The following is a 9,096-nucleotide window of genomic DNA, read 5'->3' as shown; positions in this document are numbered from 1 at the left end:
AATCACCATATGGAAAAGCGTCAACCCAAGTGGATATGGAAAGTTAATATCCTTTGATGACAAAACTCACTGCATCACCATTGTAGAATAAACAGATAAAATGTAATCCAGTGAATATTTACTTCAAGAACTTAGAAATCGAAACTTAGCAAAGATAATTTAGAGTGAATAATCAATATATATATATATATATTATATATATACACTAGTTGTGTACCGGCGCAATGCGGCGGGAGCCATGAATTTTAACGATTTTGAAGCTTCAGTGTTTTTGTTAGAGAAGATTTTAACGATGATATAACTTACACTTGGTCTTTACATATTAATACAGTTTGAATAAATAAGAGATTTAGACATACTTTTTTTTTGTAAGGGTGTCCGGGCCAAAGCCCGACTAATCCCCGGCAAATTTGGAGGCTAAACATGGCCCCACTTAAATGTCGCCAACACTCCACTCCCAGGGCTCGAACTCGGGTTCATGATTATGCCATGCCCAAGCCTTTACCACTAGGCTGGAAGGTCTTTGACAGATTTAGACATACTTGACGTTCAATAAATCCAATTTTGTTGTAATGATAAAAAAGGCGATGAACAAACTTTATATTAATGTACCTTATAAGAACTTTGTGCTGCTAAAATGAATCTCTAGAAAATAAATCGTAGATCATTGCGTATTAGAAGGTTGAGAGTTGGATGCATGTTTCTAACATAGAGTGGAAGTGTTGTTTTTTTACCGAAGGAACTTTTTTACAGTTGGAACAGTAAGATGAAAGCTCAATATGTCCATAAATTGATGCTCCATGTCTAGTACCTGATAAGTAAAAGGTAGTCGTTAGCCTTTAGACTTACACAAATTGGTTTTCAGAATGCAGAATATGGCAGGACATTTTAACAAGATGAAATGCAAGCGAGACGGGATCATTTGCTACAATTAATATTTGAATTTTGAAGTGAACAAGGGACTAATGGAAGCAAAAGACGTTGTATATCCATAGTTTGAGAAAACAAGTAAGGCCGTTAAACATCAGAAACTTATTATTCAAGACCATTTACATAAACCTTATTATTGAGATTTTAGCAGGCAGCTAAGTGGATTACAAGAAACAGTTGTGCAAAATAGTGTTGCCAATTGTGACAATCTCTTGCCTCATTTACAAGACCTACCTAAGCTTATATTGTCATATGCTACAAGTATTAAAGTAAATCTGTAGTACTAGCAGTAAGTGAAGGTACCTCTTGTCTAGTGTAGGTGTCGTCTGTGATGAAACAGAAGTCCTGAACACGTGGAGCACTAATTTCTTCGTACTTCCTTAAATAATAAGATAGATATACCATTAGATTCTAGGAAGATTAAAAAAAATACTCAAATCAATTGGACTAAAATTTTACCCGGAAAGTAAATAATAGTGTTAAATTTTACCGGTAAGCACTTACCGGGTAAGTATTTGGTAAACGGCCCCTAAATCTTTAGAGGTGAATAAAGAGTGAGATAGGAGTGGAAGGGGAATCCTTCTGATAAAGTGTGAGAAAGGCTTCATATTTTTTACTGAGCCAAGGCCATTTGAAAAAAATTATGAAGGCCTTTATCTGGTTCATTTATCTTTCTTTTCTAGTTTATTGTTTTTAAAATTCTAATGAATATATTGTGTCTGCTATGGAGATATAAACTGCATCTATATAAAACATCCATCTGATCAAACAAACAGACTCATAAAAAATAGAATTGAAAGAGAATAATACCTTATTGTAGCCAAGAACAAGTTCTTGAAGCAGTTTCATTCTCTCGCTGATCCTTTCTCTCCTAACCTAAATGGAATGGATGAAATCAAATCCCTATGAATTTGATCATTCTAAAAAGTTTGTAATGGCAATGGACAAATACCGAATTCAAAACATCGAAATTGTAATCCCTCCCTCTCTACAAATAACTAAATACAGCTATACAATTGTTTAACCTGACCTGAAACAAAAAGATCGGTGTTTTTGATAAAAACCAAAAGGTAACATTTTCAATTGTTTTCATTTTTGATTCATGGTCAAAAGAATGGGTCTTTCCTTCAAGTTTAAAAGACATGCATAACTTCAAATCACATGTATTAAAGCAAGATAAATAAGTGCAACCAATGATAGTGATGAACGAATAAGTATCATACCTTCAGCGCCAGTTACGGCCTTCATGTGATTCTTCGTAGATGGGTGGTCTAAAAACAATGGCTCTGTAAAAAAGAAATCAAAATAGTAAGTGTTTTCCTTTCTGAGTCATAATTATTAAAAGTTCAAATATGAAAATGCTATTTTATTATGTGATATCAATCGGGTTATCACTGTAAGAGTAAGCTAACAACCCCTATCATGGTGTACCCTCACGATGCAGCGCAGGTGAATGATCATACCTCTTAAAATTCAACAAAAAATGTGTTTAGTTGCAGATTCTGTAGTTCAAAAACGGAGCTTCTAGGCTATCAACAATGGATCAACCTCACAATAACAAGATTCGTTCAGAGCTTTTATGTTAGTTACCTATTACCAAGGAATGTAGAAAGGTAATCCTCCAGGCTACCATCGGACCATTGAGCCAAAAAAGAAGAGGATCATGCTCCATGTATCACCAGTATGCCCTGCATTGGGCTGCCAAAGCAAAAACTTAATATACATACATAATATCAATAATTAGTTCTTGAAAATACACGAGAGATCAGGTTTACATGTATGTGGCTATATACACCTTCAATCCTCGATCAAGAAGAACACATAAACAAAAATCATATTTTATGACCTTTAAACCATTCTATAACACTTTATATGACACGGTAGTTACCTGTTACCAAGGAATGTAGAAAGGTAATCTTACAGGATGCCTTCGGACTATTGAGCCAAAACAGATAGTATGTGGCATATTAAGTATCTTTAAATGTGCATTTGTCTCTCAGTATGTATCTTATATTATATTACATATCCAACAACAAAAGAAAAATGACTACCAACCACAACAACTGAAGGGTCATTTTGGCCCAACAGTAGTATATGGTTCAACCCTCAAACGTATATTGTTTCAAAAGAACAACTGGGGTCATTTTAGATTGAACCTGTTGCAAGACGCTCCCCTTATCATCTGGAGTCGCTTCAATGGTGTAATTCTTTACACTTTTTACAGAGCCTCAAATCTTGATCTGGATAATACCTTTGCCTGTCATTTTGCATTACAAGATTTGATAAAAACCAAACCAAACCAAACAACCTCACTATGTCCTAACCTATATCTCGAAAAGTAAAGCAGTTGTTTCTATGACCAGTTGTGCAAATTGTGCTTTTGATGTCAAATACATTACTAATCAAACTCAAACTTATACTAATTTCATTTATTTTTTAAACGACTCTTAATAGTTAGCTTTTGATCGAACGTTGGAGATGTCCATTTCACTTGAAAAGCTCAAAAGCAGGTTGTTCACTTTTCAAAGAGACAAACTGACCTCTTTTGACAAATGGAGTGAATGTTGACAAATTAAAGTCGCACTCAAGGGTCATGAAGATAGTATTACTTACATTGGAAGGGTTGAAAAATGTTCGTCCGATTCCATAATACAAACCCAAGACATCATATGCCTGAGATACATGAAAACCCAAAAATTGTATCCTGAAAAAAGAATTGCTACGGTTCAATTGCAAACAAGACGAAATGGATGAACTGTTTAGCTACAAAAACGAAATGAAGAACCTGAGTTTTGAAGAACATGTAAACCAAATCAACACCTTAGAGAAATTGCTAGGGTTTTGAACACATGTGGAGAAATCAAAACCTCAAACTTCTTGGTTGTCTTGGGAGCACAGGGGAAAGTCAATGCTGGAAAAGGAATGCTGGAAAATGAAGAAGAGAAATCAAGTTTGATCATGGCAACAATTATGTGATCAAATACGATGTCAACAATGGCTTTTACATCTAATTAGCAACGAACATATGCCGTAAATAAAACTCAAAACATAAATCGCTCACCAAGAATATGACAAAGCTTCTGCATGTCGGTAGGAGACGGAACGGTCCCGACGCTTTTGAACACATCTAGACAAGAAATGTAAGGCTCTGCAACGGAAACAAAATCATCGGAGACGGCAGAGACCGCTTCCTCTAGCTACTGGTCTTTCGACAACATTTCTTCTTCCTTATACTCTTGCTCATATCAGCCAACCTTACATCAATCGTCATCAATCAACCAATCAAAACACACAAACAAAACCTTCCGAAAACTCGATCAAAAACCTTAGATCCGATCAGATGGGGGTGGTACGGCAGCCGGCAACAAGACGGTGGTGTAGGGCGATGTTAAGCCAGGGAGACGGGGGAGGCAATATGTTTTGGGATAGTTTTAGGGTTTTTGTTTTTATTTTTATTTTTATTTAGGTTTACCTACTATTCAGGTTACAAGTTAAATTTTTAAAGAATGAGGATCTATTTAACAGGTTTTAGAAAGTTCAAGGAGTTATGTAACAAGTTTTGGAATGTCTAAGTACTTATTTATTCCAAAAAATTGTCCAATGACTTAATTATTTTAAATAATAAAGTCCATTGGGTTTTATTGGACTTTTCCTTATTATTTTAGAGTAATTATCTATTTTTAAAAACAAAAGGTTTATTTTCCCATTTTATCCCTAAACAATTTATCTCTTTATAACTAAAAGCAAAATTATTGTTTTTGTCAACCGAAAAGTATAATAATTATGCATTTCTAAAACTTTATGTCTTTTCATTGTGAACATTTATTTTAGGATGAATGGATAAAACTATTTCTTTTTACATCAAATCATAAAATTCTGTAAGTATCTTCAACATATTCTTTAAAGTTGAGAAAATAAAGATTTGGGACAATTTTTTACTCCAACATAATCAAAATAGAGAAAAAGAAATTATAAGATATAAATCTTTTAGATACATTTTTAAAGGGTAACTAAATACTTTTATTTAATTTTAAAAAATTTAAACTTTTTCTTAATCTTTAGAGAAACTTAAAAAAGTATTCCTAAAAATTGATGCAACTTTTTAGAGACATTTTTTAGAAAAAGAACTTTTCTAAAACTTTTAACGACATTTTCTTACACCGTATAATTAGCCTATAAATGATTCTTTAAATGTCGTCCAACCATTAGTTACATTTCTCATTTTTGTCATTTACATTCTTCTCTATAATGTAGCTTTAGATACACTTCTAAAAGCTACTCTGAAGATTTCTTCTCTAAAGCTCCTTCCTCTTGTAGTGGTTGGGTTGGGTTAGGTTGAGATTTTTCAAAAGACAAATATTGGGTTGAGTTGTTCAAATGTCTTGAACTCGACCAACTGTTTTTATGTGTATTATGTACTCACTTTGCTTCTATTATGTATTCTTGGTCTAAAAATGTTTTAAGAGGTGATGAAAGGTCCAGAATTTGATTATTTTCTGGAAAACTGTTGTTCTTGGAAAATGTCCACTGTCTGCTCACTTTCTGCCCAATTCGGTATTTTCTTTAAGGCGGATTTGGATAAATTTAAATACTTGTTCTTCTGGGTATTTAAAAGAATTAATTCTGCAGTCAAATATGAAAATCTCGCATTATTTAAAGAAATGAGCCTTGTTGAATAAAAAATATCTTAAGGTAGTCTTCCCCTTATTTTAATGAAAAGACCATCTTTACTTTTTCCCTATTTTAAGGGTAAGACCAACTTTACCTTTTTCATCCTTTCAAAAAAGGTGACAAGGCCAGAAAAGCTTACAAGAAGTGATGAGAAGTTTTCGCCCTCTAGATAAAGAAGGCTTTCTTCCTTTGGGTAAAAAGGATGTCCATCTCTCCCTTTTCTCCTATAAATTGAAGCATTTGCTCTCTTTGGAAGACATCATCTTGGAGCATTTACTCTCAACTGAAGATCTGAGCAGTAGAGCAAGTTTATTTTCTGTATTTACTTTTAATCTCGTATTTAATTTTTAGCTTCGTTTCTGCGCATTGTATGCCCCCTGTGGGCAACAGTTTTAGTGAAATTTCTATTCAAGTATTTCTTATGCATTTCTCTTCTTCTTTTTCTTCTTTTTCTTCTATGTTCTGTAATTTCATTATGAGCTAATCACCCCCTTGGGTGTGAGTGTGGGTGTGAGTCAAACTTAAGAACTAGAAGACACACTTGGTGTTGCCATTTTTATTAATTCTTAAGTTTGGTCACTTTAAGTCGGGACTTAATCTCAAAGCAGATAAGCCGATCACTTTGAAGTGTTAATGTTAGATCCTTGATCCAGAGATGGACGGATTCGAAATACAGCTTAAGTGATGCACAATGATTTTAGAGAGTATTTGATAATCACGTAAAGATACGGATTTTGCGTGTTTTTAGCTAATGTTCAAATATTAGTCGAGATTTATACTACAAATAGATTTGAGTATAAATCTTCAGGCTAGTGGAACCAGATATCTTTTTATCACTTTGCTAATTCGACAAGCTTAAAAATGATAAAAGTGGACACTTTGTGGGCACAGTATATAAAAATTCACTTTCGAGAGATTGGAGTTTTTATAGAAATCCCATGAGTTTCTGATCATACTGTTCCTACAATCTTTTTAAGGGAAACTTACACCCATACCCATCTGTTAATTTTAAAGGTTTATTTTGTATTCTAAGCTTTGCACCAACAAAACTCAACTTTTATTCACAAACCGAAACATGCTCAAGAAGTTCATGAAACTCTCTGATTCTCAGTAGCTCAGTCCCTATAGAAACGATCTTGGTACTATACCACTCTATTACTTGAAGCGATCATAATGTCGGCGTGCACTTGCACCGCTACTGTGGGAACTTTGTGCCCACTGTGTGAACACTTACGATTCTAAGCCATCACCAACCCAACCCATGTGCAGCCTAAGTGAGAAGCATAAGAAGGGATCTTCACCCTTGGGTGCACATTAGGATGAGATGCAATCGAATCAATCCCCGTATCAAGTGCGATTCATGGGTGAGTTTGAGATAAAAAATGATCAAGGGTCCAAATCCCTTCTTACGTTTCTCACCTTTAGCTATCCTTCTTATATGTTTCTTAGCCTCTTCAATCTATAGTACAAGAATATAATATTTATTATATATAATATACTACATCTCGAATTTTAATAGAGTTTCATATACCAAAATCTTTAAGCTACTTAGAGGGCGTTTGGTTCGTAGATTCTGAAGGAATATGATGGAATTGAAATATTGAATTTCATTGACCAAATTATATTCCCTCGTTTGGTTCATTCTTTTCCACAAAAGGAATCTTCAAAATCCAACAAATTCCACAAGTAAAGGAATTTAACATTCCTTAGCAAATAATGATATTATGATGAAATGAAATTCCTTATCTTCACAATACCAAATATGCCTAAACCCCAATATACCCTAATCTCATAAAACCCAATATGACCATCATCGATCACCTCCTACCACCGTTAATCTGAATCACCGTTGAACACCGCCATCTAAACCATCGCCGATTACCACCGATTTTACCACCGCCGACCACCGATGATCTGAATCACCGATGATCTGAACCACGTTCGACCACTACCGATTTGAAACATCGCCGATCACCGCCATTTGAACCACCATGGACCACCACCGATATGAACCATTGTCGACCATTTCTATCTGAACCACCACGGACCACGATCGATTTGAACCACCGTCAACCATCACCAATATGATGCATCGTAGATCTGAACCACATCCGACCACCGCCACCTCGACCACCACCTATCTAAACCACCACCTATCTGAACCACCACCGACCATCACGACTACCACCGATATGAATCACCGTTGACCACCAATGATTTGAATAACCACCGATCTGAACCACCGCTGCCACCGCCGATCTGAACCACCATCCATCTAAATCACCGTTGACCACCTCCATCTGAATCACCATGGATCATCATCGATCTAAACCACTGCCGACCACCACCCTATGAACCACTGTAGACCACCACCGAGCCGAAACACCATCGACCATCGTCGATTTAGTAATGTCGTTTGGCTTATGGTTATATTTAAATTATGTATTTTATATTGTTTTACATATGAAATAATTATTTTATTAAAGTACTTTTAGTTTTAAAAAAATTAAAATTTTCAAAACACTGCATTTTGGTCATTTGCCAATATTTCATTCAAATTCCAAAGCTAGATTCTATGGACCAAACAGACATATTCCAATTCTTTTAACATATTCCATTCCTTAACATATTTCATTCCAATGTTCGCCAACCAACCAGGTGGTCAAACCTGACAACATTCCATTCCAATTCCTTCAAAGTCAAATTCCTTTAACATATTTCATTCAATCCAAAAAACATTCTGCAAACGAAACACCACATTAGTCTCTTATTTTAAGTTGAAAAAGAAAGAGAAAAGTCCAAAAATATCCAATGGACTTTCATGTTTGGTGATTAAGTCCTTGGACAATTTTTCTTGAATGAATAAGTCTTTAGACTTTTTAAAATTTGTTAAATAAATCCTTGAACTTTTGAAAACCTGTTAAATACATACTTATTACTTAAAAATGTGACATGCAATCTGTATAGCACGTAAAACTACAAATTAAAATAAAAAACCCCTGAAACTATCCTAAACATGAATAGTCCACCTCATTTACATACATATGTAAAGGAAAGTTATTTATTAATTTGTTTCTCTTAAAAATATGATAAAAATTATATAAATAAAAAAGAGTTTTTGTTATTAATTTGTTTTTTTTATATATGTGTATATCTGTTTATTTTTTTTAATTTTGTTTTCTCAATTTCAAAAATTTTGAAAATCAAAAAGAGTTCTTTTTTTCTTTTTATGTTAGGAATATAAAAAAGGTAAAACCCTAGTTTTACTGTCCTATCTTTTTACCGTAAACTACAACAACCTCTTTTCCCTCTGTTGGTCCCGTAAGGGTCTACAAGAAGGGAAACAGTTTGTAAAAGGGGGGGATGAATACAAACATAGTATTTTCAAATTTAAAATATATATTGATAGAGAATATCAATACAAATTTTACAAGATTGTTTGCGGAAAGATAAGGTAATAAAAACCTATCTAAACAATCTTTGGTTACACACAAA

The sequence above is a fragment of the Cynara cardunculus genome (genome assembly GCF_001531365.2).
Source record: "Cynara cardunculus var. scolymus isolate 2C chromosome LG 17, CcrdV1, whole genome shotgun sequence".
In the NCBI taxonomy this organism is placed as follows: domain Eukaryota; kingdom Viridiplantae; phylum Streptophyta; class Magnoliopsida; order Asterales; family Asteraceae; genus Cynara; species Cynara cardunculus.
The sequence above is the reverse complement of the archived record's forward strand: the minus strand, read 5'-3'. Positions refer to the sequence as shown.